We start from the raw sequence: 20,947 nt of genomic DNA, 5'->3' as shown, positions 1-20,947 counted from the left end.
GTGGTTGTAAGTAACCCGGGTGGCCCCTAAGGGCCACTTCCTTCAGTTGGCATCCAAACAGGAATCCTGCAAGGTGATTTGCAGGGTGGCAGGGTGCGTCTGGTCAGTTGGGCGGATCTTGGTACCCCACGCTACTGAGCTTTGTACTCGCAGCTGCCCGCCCGGCTGATCGGGCGTCTCCTCGTCTGGTGGTCACCGGCTGGGGTCCTGAGAAGGCAAAACCTTGGAGTTGACCATTTGGTACGAAGAGTTGGCAGTAGAAAATAATTTGACTAGACCTGAGTGCACCAGGTGAGTGATTTGATTCTTGGAAATTCAGTGGAGTGGTGTGGCTCACTGGTTAGAGGCGGCAGACCCAGGAGCAGAGGACGGCCCGGGACCAGGGTTCTATTCCCGACGCGGCAGGGTCTTGGACCAGGGTCAACGGACTCGATAATTCTCGCCTTGGTGCCTACTCTAACTAGGGATCACACTCGGCAACTCTGGGCATTAGCTTGCCTCATCCCCACAACGGCCCCCCACATACGCCGGGGATTCCTGGTTTCACCTTGGAGATACCCAGTAGGGACCATCTCACAGGGAAAGCCAGGACGGGTTCCCCAGCGGTCTACAGCGCAGGGATACTCCTTCAGGAGTCGATTCTAGCGCTTTAGAAACCCACAATCAATCAATCAATCAATCAAATATGGTACCATTCTTGAACAGCACAAGCCTGATACAGTCTCTTGACTGCCTTGGTGGACTTTTTAGACTGCCTTCCTTGAACGGCAGAAGCCCATGGCCTGTGTCTTGATACGGTCCTTGGGCTGTCTTGGTTTGAACTTGGTGGGTTTGCAGACTTTTTTTGAAAGGCACAGAGTGTTTGCGAACAATCTGCCAGGCCAACTGGTAATTTGGGGTCTTTACGAAAAGGCCTTGGGCTAGAGCTTGTCTTCTCTGGACTGCAGTGGGCGGTTTGCGGACCATTTTGTTTTGGTTCTTGAACAATTGTTCTCTTGTTTATTTTCTTTTATCATTTTCGTTAGTGTTATGTTTGGCCCTTGGGGACAGTGCATGTGTCTTATATTAAGATGCCTTGTTTAAGTAATTTCTGATGCTCAATTGGAGGAGATCCAGCCTGCTCCTCCAGATGGTTCTCTAAATTTTAACGTATATGTCAAGCATGGTATTGGCCCTATTATGTTCAGCACGCTGTGCCATAAATATACGAGGGACAATGCTGAGTCACAGTGGCCTCTTACTGGTTTGTTCGATGAGCAGAAATTGAACTTCTTGCAGGACAAATTGTTCGCTAAAAAGAGCAGACCGACAATGTTTGATTCTCTAAGAGTGTGGCAGAAAGAAACAAAGCAGAGCCGTATGCGATCAGAGAAAGAGGCTCGGAAGAGGCAGACACAAACTGTAACACAGAAAGCAGTGGCGTATGAGAGGGAAATGGTAGAGAAAGGTATAGAATGTGCAGATAGAAAGTTCCAATTACAGACTGATAAATGTTATGTTACTAGAGAGGAAGGTGATGATTTTGTTGAGGAGCTATTGAATTCTGGCCCTCCTCCTCCTTTTACCCCTGACCGGATATACCCAACAGTTCTGACGTCCCAGTCTTCATCCCCTAGTGTCACTCTCTCTAGTATTTCTGTTTCTAGCACTACTTCCTCAGTCCTGGAACCACTTGCTTCCCCTCTACCCACACCAGTCGCCGGGACTGGAGCTGTGAGCTCCCCTGTCCTCTCTGTCAGTTCCGTTTTGACTGCTACGCCACCTTTCACCCCTACAACCCTGCCTCCCTACATGCTGGTACCTGTCTCTGCATTCACCCCTTCCCCCTTGGGTGTGACCCCTCAAATACTGTCACATGTTGAAATGCCTGTGCGTAGGATGCAAGAAGCGAATTGGGCAGCAGTGCAAGACCGTATGCCCAAGGGAGCACAATAAACCGTAGTCTCTGCCCTCATAATATCTAGATTAGACTATTGTAACAGTCTTAATCTCTCGGTTCATAAAGGATCAATGAACAAGCTGCAGATGCTACAAAATTCGGCAGCCAGACTTTTAACAGCCACACCTAAATATAATTCTATCTCCGCCAAAATAAAACAACTTCATTGATTGAGGATCAGCAAACGTACCCAATTCCAGTCACTGTGCCTCGTTTTTAAAGCACTTCATGGCATCGGACCGGATTTTCTACAACAATGCTTCATTTGGTAAAAACCTAAGAGAGTTTTAAGGTATGCTGACCAAAAACCTTTTAGCATCCCGAGGCAAAAAAGCAAATTGGGGCGGAAGACGTTTCACAATCAATGCGGCCAAATCATGGAACTCCCTACCATTGCACATCAGAAGCATTCCTAATCTGCCTTTTAGAAAGGCAGTAAAAACATTGCGGTTTTCAAGATAGCCAGCTAGTTATAGGCTCAACCCACAGCAGGTCTTCTCTACAGCGCCAGGACACCCATGGGTATCAGTTTGCGCTCTACAAATACATATAACATTAACATTAACATTGGCAGAATCATGACTTGGTGTTAGGTGGCACATGGGATGAGATCAAGGCATGGGATAAGGAGCTTGAGCCCAGCGATAAGCCAAAAGCGTAGCTCCTAGCTCTACTTGGGCGTATTATCACTTACATGCACTCACTTATCACGCCAAAGAAGGTGGATTGGGATAAGAAGGATAAAAGTGTGTTGGATTTCTTTACCAGATTTAAAGGGGTGTTTCTAAATTTTTGTGGTCAGGACCTGTCACAGGAGGGTGGTGTTCATTTGTTTGTTAACAGACTTGTCACTAATTTGCTTTGTGAGATTGCAACTCGGTTGCAGGCTTTGGAAAGTACTTGGACAACCTCATCCCCATCAGGGTTTTTGAGTATGGCACAGTACTATGAGCATAGAGAAGATGAGGACAAAGAGAAGGTGGAGAAACAGTTGAAGGATCTGAAGATGAGGTTGTTGATGCAGCAGGTTGCGAGGGGAAGAGACAGAGGTTTGGGTTTGGCCCAGCGGTTCCCCTGGTTTAATAGGGGTGGTGCTTCAAGTGCACCCCTTGGACTTAACCAATGGGCATATTGTAAGCAGGAGGGACATTGGTGGAATGAGTGTACAGAGATATTGCAGAAAGGAGAGGCCCAAGAGGTCAAGGGTTTAGAGGACATGGAAGAGGAGGACAAGGCCGAGGGGACATGCAGTCAGAGAGTACATCACATAATAATCAGAGTGGGAACTATTTTGACGACCCCCAGAGCCGACAATACTATCACAATGACTATGATATGGATGAGGTGACGGGGTTGTCTCACAGCTAGAACAGCCAGGGACTGGATAAGGGATCAGTTCTGGTGCCTATTGATCAGCACGGACCCTACTTCCCTGCTGATTTAGAGGGCACCAAAGAAATATTTCTAGTTGATACAGGAGCAAGGAATAGCTGTTTCCCGTTCACTGGTCCCGGGGGCAGCTCTGTCTAGCCAAAATAATGTTTCGGTGGGTTTCTCTGGTGTGCCAGTTGTTAGCCCTGTTTCCAAACCTCTTGCCTTGACTATCGGTCCCTTCACAGGTGATTCACCATTTTTATTGATGTCCAATTGTGGGGAGAAATTGTTGGGACTGGATTTGTTAAAAAGGTTACATGCAACCATATTTTGTTCTCCTGATGGTGTATTTATGACTGTTGGGTCAAAGGTGGCTGGGCAACGCAATGCTTTGCAAAAGATCCTCTCCTTCCCACAGACTTCAAGAACGTGCTATGCACATTGTGGCTGACAGGGGACAGAGATGTGGAGTAGCTTCTGATCCATCCGGACTCCATTCAGATAAAGAACAATGCCAAATTGCCACGCATACCCCAGTACAAGATTTCACAGGCAGGAAAAAGGCCTTATTACAAATAATACAGCATGTGATTAAGTCTGGTGTGGTTGAGGAGATAGTGGTGAATGTGTGTAATAAAGAATATCAACTAGAGAGTGAGGGCATGAGTAGACACTCCTATACCCCTGTCAATATATAATAAACAACTAAGGAGTGACTCAGTGACAGAATGAAACTAGAAAAAAAGTGGAGAAAAAATATTTTTAAGTGTTTTATTTTGTATCCCAGATGGCGAACCCCCAAAAAGGGGAACCTTTGCCCTTGTGCACTTGAAAAAAGGTGAAAGACAAGTCTTTCACTTTTTAAAAGGACCCTCACTCACCACTAGTTGGTGACAAGCTTCATCATAGGGTCCCCGCTGGGGTGGCCGAATGCCTCCCCAGCGTGCTACGATGCCTGAATTACAGCGGAGCGGGATGATGGTGTGTGTAACAGTGCTCTAAACAATATGTGAGTGCAACTGTGAGTGAAAAGTTAAAAGATACAAGGTTGAAGCCTATAAAATTTTTTTTAATAAAGGCCAACCCGTCTTAGGTTAAAATCGGTGCAGAGCGGACAAAACTAGGTTCAGTATTAGGAAACCCGTGTCCTTAAGTTAGATGGTCAACATGTTTCTGCTGCTAGTAACGCAAAGTCGCTCAGCATTCGTCAGGATCTAAAGATAATTAAAAATGGTCCTCCAGTGGTATGCGCGTGCTAAGGCGCACCCTCCCATGAGGATCTTTAGTGTGAAAAAGCAATTTTATTTAAAGTGTTACTCACGGTTGTTACCCGTGGCAGCTCACTGAAATTCACAGGAGCAAAAATACCTGCAAAAATGGGAAGAAAAACACAAAACACAATGACATATAATGACCTACACTGACACATAGTTAACTTCTCACATATGTCAGAAAGTCCATAGCGGCATGTCATGCTGAATATCATATATATATATATATATATATTTTACAAAAAAGTTCCATTTACCGGGGGCCCCGACCCTGCAGGGCGGACTCTCGAAAGCAGGAATGGAGATCCTGCTGCTTCAACACCATATCACCAAAAAGAGCCCAACTCCGTCTGACTGCAAGAAGCTGACTTTATTCGTCACACCCACAGCATCACATGACACACTTGAGAGTCCTGACGCGTTTCAGCGTTGTTCCGCCTTAATCATAGGAGGGTGAGTCCTCAATGAATTCCTAGTGGACTTGGTCCCACAGTGTTTGGACTGCGGGTTCCAGCATGCAACAGGTGAGTATTCAAGTCTGATTTTGCTTAATAGCGTGATTTCACCCAGTGCCTTCGTTGATAATTGCACAATGCTATGGGATGTTGCGGTGTTCTCAAAAAGTCAGCTTCTTGCAGTCAGACGGAGTTGGGCTCTTTTTGGTGATATGGTGTTGAAGCAGCAGGATCTCCATTCCTGCTTTCGAGAGTCCGCCCTGCAGGGTCGGGGCCCCCGGTAAATGGAACTTTTTTGTAAAATACTAATTGAGGGGGATGACCCGCTTGCGGTGCTGCCAGCCACTCATGGACTTCCGAGGCAATGTGGCACTCCGTTAAGAAAGGGAGAGGAGAAGGATGCTTTCCTGTTTCCTACAACTCCGCAGCGGAAGCAACCAATTTTGAGAACACCGCAACATCCCATAGCATTGTGCAATTATCAACGAAGGCACTGGGTGAAATCACGCTATTAAGCAAAATCAGACTTGAATACTCACCTGTTGCATGCTGGAACCCGCAGTCCAAACACTGTGGGACCAAGTCCACTAGGAATTCATTGAGGACACACCCTCCTATGATTAAGGCGGAACAACGCTGAAACGCGTCAGGACTCTCAAGTGTGTCATGTGATGCTGTGGGTGTGACGAATAAAGTCAGCTTCTTGCAGTCAGACGGAGTTGGGCTCTTTTTGGTGATATGGTGTTGAAGCAGCAGGATCTCCATTCCTGCTTTCGAGAGTCCGCCCTGCAGGGTCGGGGCCCCCGGTAAATGGAACTTTTTTGTAAAATACTAATTGAGGGGGATGACCCGCTTCCGGTGCTGCCAGCCACTCATGGACTTCCGAGGCAATGTGGCACTCCGTTAAGAAAGGGAGAGGAGAAGGATGCTTTCCTGTTTCCTACAACTCCGCAGCGGAAGCAACCAATTTTGAGAACACCGCAACATCCCATAGCATTGTGCAATTATCAACGAAGGCACTGGGTGAAATCACGCTATTAAGCAAAATCAGACTTGAATACTCACCTGTTGCATGCTGGAACCCGCAGTCCAAACACTGTGGGACCAAGTCCACTAGGAATTCATTGAGGACACACCCTCCTATGATTAAGGCGGAACAACGCTGAAACGCGTCAGGACTCTCAAGTGTGTCATGTGATGCTGTGGGTGTGACGAATAAAGTCAACTTCTTGCAGTCAGACGGAGTTGGGCTCTTTTTGGTGATATGGTGTTGAAGCAGCAGGATCTCCATTCCTGCTTTCGAGAGTCCGCCCTGCAGGGTCGGGGCCCCCGGTAAATGGAACTTTTTTGTAAAATACTAATTGAGGGGGATGACCCGCTTCCGGTGCTGCCAGCCACTCATGGACTTCCGAGGCAATGTGGCACTCCGTTAAGAAAGGGAGAGGAGAAGGATGCTTTCCTGTTTCCTACAACTCCGCAGCGGAAGCAACCAATTTTGAGAACACCGCAACATCCCATAGCATTGTGCAATTATCAACGAAGGCACTGGGTGAAATCACGCTATTAAGCAAAATCAGACTTGAATACTCACCTGTTGCATGCTGGAACCCGCAGTCCAAACACTGTGGGACCAAGTCCACTAGGAATTCATTGAGGACACACCCTCCTATGATTAAGGCGGAACAACGCTGAAACGCGTCAGGACTCTCAAGTGTGTCATGTGATGCTGTGGGTGTGACGAATAAAGTCAACTTCTTGCAGTCAGACGGAGTTGGGCTCTTTTTGGTGATATGGTGTTGAAGCAGCAGGATCTCCATTCCTGCTTTCGAGAGTCCGCCCTGCAGGGTCGGGGCCCCCGGTAAATGGAACTTTTTTGTAAAATACTAATTGAGGGGGATGACCCGCTTGCGGTGCTGCCAGCCACTCATGGACTTCCGAGGCAATGTGGCACTCCGTTAAGAAAGGGAGAGGAGAAGGATGCTTTCCTGTTTCCTACAACTCCGCAGCGGAAGCAACCAATTTTGAGAACACCGCAACATCCCATAGCATTGTGCAATTATCAACGAAGGCACTGGGTGAAATCACGCTATTAAGCAAAATCAGACTTGAATATTCACCTGTTGCATGCTGGAACCCGCAGTCCAAACACTGTGGGACCAAGTCCACTAGGAATTCATTGAGGACACACCCTCCTATGATTAAGGCGGAACAACGCTGAAACGCGTCAGGACTCTCAAGTGTGTCATGTGATGCTGTGGGTGTGACGAATAAAGTCAGCTTCTTGCAGTCAGACGGAGTTGGGCTCTTTTTGGTGATATGGTGTTGAAGCAGCAGGATCTCCATTCCTGCTTTCGAGAGTCCGCCCTGCAGGGTCGGGGCCCCCGGTAAATGGAACTTTTTTGTAAAATACTAATTGAGGGGGATGACCCGCTTCCGGTGCTGCCAGCCACTCATGGACTTCCGAGGCAATGTGGCACTCCGTTAAGAAAGGGAGAGGAGAAGGATGCTTTCCTGTTTCCTACAACTCCGCAGCGGAAGCAACCAATTTTGAGAACACCGCAACATCCCATAGCATTGTGCAATTATCAGCGAAGGCACTGGGTGAAATCATGCTATTAAGCAAAATCAGACTTGAATACTCACCTGTTGCATGCTGGAACCCGCAGTCCAAACACTGTGGGACCAAGTCCACTAGGAATTCATTGAGGACACACCCTCCTATGATTAAGGCGGAACAACGCTGAAACGCGTCAGGACTCTCAAGTGTGTCATGTGATGCTGTGGGTGTGACGAATAAAGTCAGCTTCTTGCAGTCAGACGGAGTTGGGCTCTTTTTGGTGATATGGTGTTGAAGCAGCAGGATCTCCATTCCTGCTTTCGAGAGTCCGCCCTGCAGGGTCGGGCCCCCGGTAAATGGAACTTTTTTGAAAAATACTAATTGAGGGGGATGACCCGCTTGCGGTGCTGCCAGCCACTCATGGACTTCCGAGGCAATGTGGCACTCCGTTAAGAAAGGGAGAGGAGAAGGATGCTTTCCTGTTTCCTACAACTCCGCAGCGGAAGCAACCAATTTTGAGAACACCGCAACATCCCATAGCATTGTGCAATTATCAACGAAGGCACTGGGTGAAATCACGCTATTAAGCAAAATCAGACTTGAATACTCACCTGTTGCATGCTGGAACCCGCAGTCCAAACACTGTGGGACCAAGTCCACTAGGAATTCATTGAGGACACACCCTCCTATGATTAAGGCGGAACAACGCTGAAACGCGTCAGGACTCTCAAGTGTGTCATGTGATGCTGTGGGTGTGACGAATAAAGTCAGCTTCTTGCAGTCAGACGGAGTTGGGCTCTTTTTGGTGATATGGTGTTGAAGCAGCAGGATCTCCATTCCTGCTTTCGAGAGTCCGCCCTGCAGGGTCGGGGCCCCCGGTAAATGGAACTTTGTTGTAAAATACTAATTGAAGGGGATGGCCCGCTTGCGGTGCTGCCAGCCACTCATGGACTTCCGAGGCAATGTGGCACTCCGTTAAGAAAGGGAGAGGAGAAGGATGCTTTCCTGTTTCCTACAACTCCGCAGCGGAAGCAACCAATTTTGAGAACACCGCAACATCCCATAGCATTGTGCAATTATCAACGAAGGCACTGGGTGAAATCACGCTATTAAGCAAAATCAGACTTGAATACTCACCTGTTGCATGCTGGAACCCGCAGTCCAAACACTGTGGGACCAAGTCCACTAGGAATTCGTTGAGGACACACCCTCCTATGATTAAGGCGGAACAACGCTGAAACGCGTCAGGACTCTCAAGTGTGTCATGTGATGCTGTGGGTGTGACGAATAAAGTCAGCTTCTTGCAGTCAGACGGAGTTGGGGTCTTTTTGGTGATATGGTGTTGAAGCAGCAGGATCTCCATTCCTGCTTTCGAGAGTCCGCCCTGCAGGGTCGGGGCCCCCGGTAAATGGAACTTTTTTGTAAAATACTAATTGAGGGGGATGACCCGCTTGCGGTGCTGCCAGCCACTCATGGACTTCCGAGGCAATGTGGCACTCCGTTAAGAAAGGGAGAGGAGAAGGATGCTTTCCTGTTTCCTACAACTCCGCAGCGGAAGTAACCAATTTTGAGAACACCGCAACATCCCATAGCATTGTGCAATTATCAACGAAGGCACTGGGTGAAATCACGCTATTAAGCAAAATCAGACTTGAATACTCACCTGTTGCATGCTGGAACCCGCAGTCCAAACACTGTGGGACCAAGTCCACTAGGAATTCATTGAGGACACACCCTCCTATGATTAAGGCGGAACAACGCTGAAACGCGTCAGGACTCTCAAGTGTGTCATGTGATGCTGTGGGTGTGACGAATAAAGTCAGCTTCTTGCAGTCAGACGGAGTTGGGCTCTTTTTGGTGATATGGTGTTGAAGCAGCAGGATCTCCATTCCTGCTTTCGAGAGTCCGCCCTGCAGGGTCGGGGCCCCCGGTAAATGGAACTTTTTTGTAAAATACTAATTGAGGGGGATGACCCGCTTGCGGTGCTGCCAGCCACTCATGGACTTCCGAGGCAATGTGGCACTCCGTTAAGAAAGGGAGAGGAGAAGGATGCTTTCCTGTTTCCTACAACTCCGCAGCGGAAGCAACCAATTTTGAGAACACCGCAACATCCCATAGCATTGTGCAATTATCAACGAAGGCACTGGGTGAAATCACGCTATTAAGCAAAATCAGACTTGAATACTCACCTGTTGCATGCTGGAACCCGCAGTCCAAACACTGTGGGACCAAGTCCACTAGGAATTCATTGAGGACACACCCTCCTATGATTAAGGCGGAACAACGCTGAAACGCGTCAGGACTCTCAAGTGTGTCATGTGATGCTGTGGGTGTGACGAATAAAGTCAGCTTCTTGCAGTCAGACGGAGTTGGGCTCTTTTTGGTGATATGATATATATATATATATATATATTTATATATATATATATATATATCTAGCATGCAAAAGCCAATGCTCTTTATAGATATCCTGTTAGCAAACTTCTAGTAGCTCGTTAGTTGGATATGACCCTCTTAAGTTTATAATTAATCATAAAGAGGCGTAAGTTAGCGCTATATTAAAGCGACTGCAGATTACAGAGGCAAAGTATCATAGAGACTTTCTATTATGATCTCATCATTGTGGTGCCCAAAGTAAATTGTGAGGACAGTAGCAGTAGCATTCGATTGTCAATATTAATGGTCAGTCTCATAGGACTTAATGACCATGCCTCCATCTCAAAGACTCGGAGTATACCAAAAAGGGGGGGGGAAGGGAAAAAGAGACCCTCACGTATTGAGACGAGTGCTCTCTCCATGGGTAGAGCGGCGCAGGATTTCTTCACGCGGTGTCAATTCTATGTAAAGGATCAGAACACATACAATTTACCCTTCAGGCGATATCTGTTCCTAAGATTTTATACACAACGATCACTCGATCGTGTTGGGGTAAAGTAGCCACTTACTTCAGCACACACGACTCCCCGCAACAAACCTACATTCGGGTCTACCGTCCTCCCGGAAATGAATGAGGCCAGCGGCAATCGTTAGTTTTGAAGCTGCAATAGTTCCGATCACGTGATCAACGTGGTCGGACGTCTATGGGTTGTAACTCACTTAAAGGGGACATAGCACATTTCCCCCTTGAAGACAAGGGTTCGGTCCCTCGTTATCGCTTCTCATAACAGGAAATGAGATGTGTCTAGATACATAAAGAATTATTTACCAACGGTCTAAATACCCACTCGTTTTATTTATAATGGAGAGTAAACAAAATTCCAAGTCTGTAATAGTTCCGATCACGTGATCAACGTGATTGGACATCTAAGGGTTGCAAATATCTCCTTTCGATGGGTTCATAGCGCATTTCCCTAAAGACAAGGGTTCGGTCCCCCGTTACCGCTTCTCATATATGTGAAATAACACAAGAACCCATCTTAATGTGTCTAAAGATTTTGAAGATATTAAACAACAGTCCAGATACCCGCTCGTTTTGTTTATAATGGTGAGTAAACAGAATTCAAAGTGGGCACAACTTTATTTAACACTCGAACTTCGCAATCGATTAGTCTGCTCTGTGCCGGTTCTCAGTTTTTGTCCAAAACCCATCTGTACATTGAATACAAGAAATGTCGTAGCCTCATCACCTTCGTTGCAATCCTGCATACCAAATGGTTATATAGCATATTAGCAAAACCACGAGCCATAACATCACGTCCCTTCGAGGATCAGCTGGATGTTATCACATACCCATCTGCCTGGTGAGATATGCATCCTATAATGTCATGGGCAAGAAAGGGTATACATGTATAAGCCCATGTTTCAATGAAAAGGAGTAATTTTATTAGTTCCAAGGCACGCAGAAAAGTCACAGGGTAAACTGATTTTATATGATTTTAATGTCGCCGTCTCATGACCGTGCCCCAGGGGATATCATCGTTCAGACCTATCTTGTTAGTTGCCAAACGATAAATCCAGCGTTGTTCTTTTTCAAACAACTTTGTTTCTGATCCTGCTTCCAAGTGTTCTAAGATCGTCCACTGCATATCATTTGAAGTATGTTTTCTCTCCAAAAAGAGTGAAGTCAGTTTAGTTGTTGCTTTTGACAGCGGATATTGCTGCGATGCTCACATATTCTCAGCTTAATCCATCTAGTCGTCATGCCTATATATTGTAGGCTGCATGGACATGTTATTAAATAAATAACATTAGTGGTGTTGCAGTTCGTATGACTGCGCTGTTCCCATTGTGTACCATTAGTCATGTCCAAAGATTTTGTGTGGGTTATGAGATGACAGATGTTACAATTCCCACATGGAAAATGCCCAGTTACTGCAGGGAGACCCCACGCATTCAAGACCATTGCTTGTCGCTTTCCAGTTGTTATATTCCTGGTGCGTGTGTGGACCAATGAGTCTTTTAGACTTGTGGCTCTTTTATATGAAAAAATAAGCTTCTCCCATTTGTACTTGTGGCTGGTAATTATTTTCCAATGTTTAGTGATGCATTTACTGACTGCATTCGATAAGGGATTATATGTGGTCACACATGTCAGGGGGATCTCATTGGTGTTAGACTTGGGATGATCATCCAAGAGCGTATCCCTCTGTTGATTCCTTGTTCTTTTCTGACTTCTGTCGATGATTCTTTTGGGGTACCCTCTATATTCCAACTTTGTTGTTAAGTCTCGTGCCTGTTGTTTGTAATCAGACAGATCTCTGCAATTTCGGCGTATACGGAGATACTGCCCGAACAGGAGATTCTCTCGCAGGGACCGAGGGTGATAACTTGAAAACTGCAGTAAATTATTCTTTGCAGTTGGCTTATAGTAGGTTTTGGCCTCTAGTTGGTCATTCCGTTTGTTGATTGTGACGTCCAAAAAAGTAATGGTATCTGTTTCGTGTTCATGTGTAAATTTCAGGTGTTGGTCACATGTATTGACCCAGGTAAAGCAGTTAAATAATAGGTTCTCATCACCCTTCCAGATCATGAGCACATCATCTATATAGCGCTACCATAAGATGATATTGGTTGAATATGGATTTGTCGCACTCAATATGTGATTGCACTCAAAGTTGACCACATACAGGCCCGCCACCGGTGGGGCAAAAGTACTGCCCATCGAGGTGCCCGTTGCTTCAAGGTAGATCTTACCTTCATATTCAAAAAAGTTTCTTTTTAGAGCAAGGTTGGCATAGTCAACCACAAATGAACGAGACGTCACATAGTCCCAAGGTGCTTTGTCCAAAGCCTCTTTTAACACCTGTATAGTTGCATCCTGGGGGATGCAGGTGTAGAGACTTTCTATGTCCATGCTGACAAGAAAGCATGGTTCGTCCGGCATCATGATGGTTCTGAGCAATGCGAGAAGACTTTTCGTATCTTTTAAATAAGTGCTAGTGGACTGAATAATTGGTCTTAAAAAAAGTCGCAGTACTTTGAGAGGGGTTCCAAGAGGGAACCTATCCCTGAAACGATAGGTCGCCCGGGAGGTGGTAACACATTTTTAGGTGTTTTAGGTAGTATGTAAAAATACGGAACCCTCCCTTCAGATGTTGTAAGAAAGTCTGCCTCTTTCTTAGAAATTAGTCCATCTCTCTCAGCTGTGGAAACTAGTTCACAGATTTCGTCCTGCAGTCACTAGTGGGGTCTTCTCTCAGGGGGATGTAGTTGGTAGAGTTATTCAGTAGGCGTTTACATTCTTTATCATAATCCGCCTTATCCTGAATAACCACCCCGCCCCCCTTATCAGCACTTTTGATTACTATCCCGTTGTTTTGTTTTAAAGTTTGGATAGCTTGAAATTCTGCCGCAGTCAAATTTTTGAAAGGATCAGGTACATTTAATAGTTCCACTTCTTGGAAGACTGCCTGTTCGAACGCTAGGATTTCTGGTGGGACTGTGTGTGGCGGTGGTGAAAACGAGGATTTCAATCTGAAATCAGTATCACTTTGGGTCATTTCTGTCAAGTCACTCTCTTTGTTCTCAAAAAAACTCTTTAATCGCAGTTTTCTAACAAATTCGCTCAGTTCACACTGAAGTTTGAACCGATCTAAGCGAGGGGTGGGTATAAAACCCAGACCTTTCTCTAGGACATCTTTTTCAGCCGCACTGAGATTGTGGGAAGAAAGATTGGTTATTAGGGTTTCGCACTGCTTTGGCCGGCTCTCTGGTACCCTGACTTGCTCCGGTGTTGTCCCCGACAGCCTCTGGTTGTTCCCAGTGGACCTGCATGTTGCCCTTCTGTCTCCCCCGACCCGTCTGCCTCTGTCTAAAAAAGGATGCGGGTATGCATTGGGATTAAACTGAGGGTGTGGAACAAAATGTGGGTTCCAACCCATCATTCGGGGGGGAAGGTGATTGAAAGACATTTTGGTGGTATGGCCCCATCCCCTGTTGATGAAACGGGGGTTGCCAACCCTGAAAAGGGTATTGTTGTTGCTGTTGCTGTCCTCGTCGTCTGCCGCGGCCCCTCCCTCATAATTACAAAAAGGGGGTGGTGATGGACAGAGTATCTGAGTTAATCAGAACACTCCTACCCAGTCAACAGATCAGGGCTTGATCCATCACCGTTTTTTAGCTCACTGCACCATCCCAGTTCAGAACCTAGCTATATGCAAATTAGTCTGTCCCTGGCCCAGTGCATCATGGGAACAGGGCAGACCAAACTACCAAGCCAATTCTTCACTGGAAAGGAAACAAGCTTCCGGGGACCGGTTTCTGGCATTACAGCCGTCTTCGGCCCGGCTTGCTTGAATCCTGATGGTGCAATGAGCAAGGGACTCATGTCTGAGCATACCCTTCCACACTCATGGTGGCCAAAATAATTACAAAAAGGGGGTGGTGATGGACAGAGTATCTGAGTTAATCAGAACACTCCTACCCAGTCAACAGATCAGGGCTTGATCCATCACCGTTTTTTAGCTCACTGCACCATCCCAGTTCAGAACCTGGCTATATGCAAATTAGTCTGTCCCTGGCCCAGTGCATCATGGGAACAGGGCAGACCAAACTACCAAGCCAATTCTTCACTGGAAAGGAAACAAGCTTCCGGGGACCGGTTTCTGGCAGTACAGCCGTCTTCGGCCCGGCTTGCTTGAATCCTGATGGTGCAATGAGCAAGGGACTCATGTCTGAGCATACCCTTCCACACTCATGGTGGCCAAAATAATTACAAAAAGGGGGTGGTGATGGACAGAGTATCTGAGTTAATCAGAACACTCCTACCCAGTCAACAGATCAGGGCTTGATCCATCACCGTTTTTTAGCTCACTGCACCATCCCAGTTCAGAACCTGGCTATATGCAAATTAGTCTGTCCCTGGCCCAGTGCATCATGGGAACAGGGCAGACCAAACTACCAAGCCAATTCTTCACTGGAAAGGAAACAAGCTTCCGGGGACCGGTTTCTGGCATTACAGCCGTCTTCGGCCCGGCTTGCTTGAATCCTGATGGTGCAATGAGCAAGGGACTCATGTCTGAGCATACCCTTCCACACTCATGGTGGCCAAAATAATTACAAAAAGGGGGTGGTGATGGACAGAGTATCTGAGTTAATCAGAACACTCCTACCCAGTCAACAGATCAGGGCTTGATCCATCACCGTTTTTTAGCTCACTGCACCATCCCAGTTCAGAACCTGGCTATATGCAAATTAGTCTGTCCCTGGCCCAGTGCATCATGGGAACAGGGCAGACCAAACTACCAAGCCAATTCTTCACTGGAAAGGAAACAAGCTTCCGGGGACCGGTTTCTGGCATTACAGCCGTCTTCGGCCCGGCTTGCTTGAATCCTGATGGTGCAATGAGCAAGGGACTCATGTCTGAGCATACCCTTCCACACTCATGGTGGCCAAAATAATTACAAAAAGGGGGTGGTGATGGACAGAGTATCTGAGTTAATCAGAACACTCCTACCCAGTCAACAGATCAGGGCTTGATCCATCACCGTTTTTTAGCTCACTGCACCATCACAGTTCAGAACCTGGCTATATGCAAATTAGTCTGTCCCTGGCCCAGTGCATCATGGGAACAGGGCAGACCAAACTACCAAGCCAATTCTTCACTGGAAAGGAAACAAGCTTCCGGGGACCGGTTTCTGGCATTACAGCCGTCTTCGGCCCGGCTTGCTTGAATCCTGATGGTGCAATGAGCAAGGGACTCATGTCTGAGCATACCCTTCCACACTCATGGTGGCCAAAATAATTACAAAAAGGGGGTGGTGATGGACAGAGTATCTGAGTTAATCAGAACACTCCTACCCAGTCAACAGATCAGGGCTTGATCCATCACCGTTTTTTAGCTCACTGCACCATCCCAGTTCAGAACCTGGCTATATGCAAATTAGTCTGTCCCTGGCCCAGTGCATCATGGGAACAGGGCAGACCAAACTACCAAGCCAATTCTTCACTGGAAAGGAAACAAGCTTCCGGGGACCGGTTTCTGGCATTACAGCCGTCTTCGGCCCGGCTTGCTTGAATCCTGATGGTGCAATGAGCAAAGGACTCATGTCTGAGCATACCCTTCCACACTCATGGTGGCCAAAATAATTACAAAAAGGGGGTGGTGATGGACAGAGTATCTGAGTTAATCAGAACACTCCTACCCAGTCAACAGATCAGGGCTTGATCCATCACCGTTTTTTAGCTCACTGCACCATCCCAGTTCAGAACCTGGCTATATGCAAATTAGTCTGTCCCTGGCCCAGTGCATCATGGGAACAGGGCAGACCAAACTACCAAGCCAATTCTTCACTGGAAAGGAAACAAGCTTCCGGGGACCGGTTTCTGGCATTACAGCCGTCTTCGGCCCGGCTTGCTTGAATCCTGATGGTGCAATGAGCAAGGGACTCATGTCTGAGCATACCCTTCCACACTCATGGTGGCCAAAATAATTACAAAAAGGGGGTGGTGATGGACAGAGTATCTGAGTTAATCAGAACACTCCTACCCAGTCAACAGATCAGGGCTTGATCCATCACCGTTTTTTAGCTCACTGCACCATCCCAGTTCAGAACCTGGCTATATGCAAATTAGTCTGTCCCTGGCCCAGTGCATCATGGGAACAGGGCAGACCAAACTACCAAGCCAATTCTTCACTGGAAAGGAAACAAGCTTCCGGGGACCGGTTTCTGGCATTACAGCCGTCTTCGGCCCGGCTTGCTTGAATCCTGATGGTGCAATGAGCAAGGGACTCATGTCTGAGCATACCCTTCCACACTCATGGTGGCCAAAATAATTACAAAAAGGGGGGCGGCCCCTCCCTCTTCCTCTTTTGCTAGTACTATCGATACAGGAGCCACTCGTATTCGAGTCCACGGAAGTGTCGGAGGTGTAACCCGATCCTGTAACAGGTGTGTAATCAGGACTAGAGTATGGGTAAACCTTGGCGTAGGACCAGCGCTTGAGGTCTTTCTGTAGTTTCTGTGATTTTGACTGAGCCAGATTTTCTTTGTACTCGTTCTGTTCTTTGTTAAGTTCATCCAGCCTTTTCTTGTACCCTGTGATAGTTGCTTTAAAATGGGCTTCTGTTGTCTGGATTTCTATAAGGAGAGCCTCAGAAAGGCGTAGTGCAGTCTTTATGATTAATATTCCCCAATCCCGCGTGCAGTGCCACGCAATCTGCGCCAACTCCTTGCGGAATACTGTGTCGTCTAAGAAAATCCGGGGGGCATTTGTAACCAGCAACCCTTTAGGTGCTGCGTTGTTTTTAAGATACTCCTTTATCATCGTGCCATGTAAGATGGCTCTAATCCGGCTTCGTTTGAGGACTCCTAATTTCTCCCAATCACTGGTTTGTGAAATGGCATGTGCTAAGAGAGGATCAGCAAACAATGTGTTGTCACTCAGTAAGGCATCCACCTCTTCTTTCGAGAAGGAGAGGACCTGGTCTTCCATAGTTGGAGAAATGCTAGACAATGTGGCTACGCTACTTTAAAAAAACTGCTACTCGAGGCTGTGCACTGCTCAGTATATAAAGAATATCAACTAGAGAGTGAGGGCATGAGTAGACAATCCTATACCCCTGTCAATATATAATAAACAACTAAGGAGTGACTCAGTGACAGAATGAAACTAGAAAAAAAGGGGAGAAAAAATATTTTTATGTGTTTTATTTTGTATCCCAGATGGCGAACCCCCAAATAGGGCAACCTTTGCCCTTGTGCACTTGAAAAAAGGTGAAAGACAAGTCTTTCACTTTTTAAAAGTACCCTCACTCACCACTAGTTGGTGACATGCTTCATCATAGGGTCCCCGCTGGGGTGGCCGAATGCCTCCCCAGCGTGCTACGACGCCTGAATTACAGCGGAGCAGGATGATGGTGTGTGTAACAGTGCTCTAAACAATATGTGAGTGCAACTGTGAGTGAAAAGTTAAGAGATACAAGGTTGAAGCCTATAACTTTTTTAAATAAAGGCCAACCGGTATTAGGTTAAAATCGGTGCAGAGCGGACAAAACTAGGTTCTATATTAGGAAACCCGTGTCCTTAAGTTAGATGGTCAACATGTTTCTGCTGCTAGTAACGCAAAGCCGCTCAGCATTCGTCAGGACCTAAAGATAATTAAAAATTGTCCTCCGGTGATATGCAGGCACTAAGGTGAACTCTCCCGTGAGGATCTTTAGTGTGAAAAAGCAATTTTATTTAAAGTGTTACTCACGGTTGTTACCCGTGGCAGCTCACTGAAATTCACAGGAGCAAAAATACCTGCAAAATATGGAAAGAAAAAGACAAAACACAATGACATATAATGACCTACACTGACACATAGTTAACTTCTCACATATGTCAGAAAGTCCATAGCGGCATGTCATGCTGAATATCATATATATATATATATATATATATATATATATATATATATAGCATGCAAAAGCCAATGCTCTTTATAGATATCCTGTTAGCAAACTTCTAGTCGCTCGTTAGTAGGATATGACCCTCTTAAGTTTATAATTAATCATAAAGAGGGGTAAGTTAGCGCTATATATAAGCGACTGCAGATTACAAAGGCAAAGTATCATAGAGACTTTCTATTACGATCTCATCATTGTGGTGCCTAAAGTAAATTGTGAGGACAGTAGCAGTAGCATTCGATTGTCAATATTAATGGTCAGTCTCATAGGGCTTAATGACCATGCCTCCATCTCAAAGACTCGGAGTATACCAAAAAAGGAGGGGGGGGAAAGGGAAAAAGAGGCACTCACGTATTGAAAGACGAGTGCTCTCTTCATGGGTAGAGACGGCGCGGGATTTCTTCACGCGGTGTCAATTCTATGTAAAGGATCAGAACATATACAATTTACCCTTCAGGCGATATCTGTTCCTAAGATTTTATACACAACGATCACTCGATCGTGTTGGGGTAAAGTAGCCACTTACTTCAGCACACACGACTCCCCACAACAAACCTACATTCGGGTCTACCGTCCTCCCGGAAATGAATGAGGCCAGCGGGAATCGTTAGTTTTGAAGCTGCAATAGTTCGGTCACATGATCAACATGGTAGGACGTCTATGGGTTGTAACTCACTTAAAGGGGACATAGCGCATTTCCCCCTTGAAGACAAGGGTTCGGTCCCCCGTTATCGCTTCTCATAACAGGAAATGAGATGTGTCTAGATATATAAAGAATTATTTACCAACAGTCTAAATACCCACTTGTTTTATTTATAATGGTGAGTAAACAAAATTCCAAGTCTGTAATAGTTCCGATCACGTGATCAACGTGATCGGACATCTAAGGGTTGCAAATATCTCATTTCGATGGGATATAGCGCATTTCCCTAAAGACAAGGGTTCGGTCCCCCGTTACCGCTTCTCATATATGTGAAATAACACAAGAACCCATCTTAATGTGTCTAAAGATTTTGAAGATATTAAACGACAGTCCAGATACCCGCTGGTTTTGTTTATAATGGTGAGTAAACAGAATTCAAAGTGGGCACAACTTTATTTAACACTTGAACTTCGCAATCGATTAGTCTGCTCTGTGCCGGTTCTCAGTTTTTGTCCAAAACCCATCTGTACATTGAATACAAGAAATGTCGTAGCCTCATCACCTTCGTTGCAATCCTGCATACCAAACTGTTATATAGCATATTAGCAAAATCACGAGCCATAACATCACGTCCCTTCGAGGATCAGCTGGATGTTATCACATACCCATCTGCTGGTGAGATATGCATCTTATAATGTCATGGGCAAGAAAGGGTATACATGTATAAGCCCATGTTTCACTGAAAAGGAGTCATTTTATTAGTCCCTAGGCACGCAGAAAAGTCACAGGGTATACAGATTTTATTTCATTATAATGTCACCGTCTCATGACCGTGCCCCAGGGGATATCATCGTTCAGACCTATCTTGTTAGTTGCCAAACGATAAATCCAGCGTTGTTCTTTTTCAAACAACTTTGTTTCTGAACCCGCTTCCAAGTGTTCTAAGATCGTCCACTGCATATCATTTGGAGAGTGTTTTTTCTCCAAAAAGTGTGAAGTCAGTTTAGTTGTTGCTTTTTGACAGCGGATATTGCTGCGATGCTCGCATATTCTCAGCTTAATCCGTCTAGTCGTCATGCCTATATATTGTAGGCTGCATGGACATGTTATTAAATAAATAACATTAGTGGTGTTGCAGTTCGTATGACTGCGCTGTTCCGTTTGTGTACCATCAGTCATGTCCAAAGATTTTGTGTGGGTTGTGAGATGACAGGTGTTACAATTCCCACATGGAAAATGCCCTATTACTGCAGGGAGACCCCACGCATTCAAGACCGTTGCTTGTCGCTTTCCAGTTGTTATATTCCTGGGGCGTGTGTGGACCAATGAGTCTTTTAGACTCGTGGCTCTTTTATATGAAAAAAGAGGCTTCTCCCATTTGTACTTGTGGCTGGTAATTATTTTCCAATGTTTAGTGATGCATTTACTGACTGCATTCTATAAGGGATTATATGTGGTCACACATGTCAGGGGGATCTCATTGGTGTTAGACTTGGGATGATCATCCAAGAGCGTATCCCTCTGTTGATTCCTGGCTCTTTTCTGACTTCTGTCGATGATTCTTTTGGGGTACCCTCTATATTCCAACTTTGTTGTTAAGTCTCCTGCCTGTTGTTTGTAATCAGACAGATCACTGCAATTTCGGCGTATCCGGAGATACTGCCCGAACGGGAGATTCTCCCGCAGGGCCCGAGGGTGATAACTTGAAAAGTGCAGTAAATTATTCTTTGCAGTTGGCTTATAGTAGGTTTTGGTCTCTAGTTGGTCATTCCGTTTGTTGATTGTGACGTCCAAAAAAGTAATGGTATCTGTTTCGTGTTCATGTGTAAATTTCAGGTGTTGGTCACATGTATTGACCCAGGTAAAGTTAAATAATAGGT

This window comes from Lissotriton helveticus, chromosome 1_1, assembly GCF_964261635.1.
Source record: "Lissotriton helveticus chromosome 1_1, aLisHel1.1, whole genome shotgun sequence".
Classification (NCBI taxonomy): Eukaryota; Metazoa; Chordata; class Amphibia; order Caudata; family Salamandridae; genus Lissotriton; species Lissotriton helveticus.
This window is presented reverse-complemented; position numbering follows the sequence as displayed.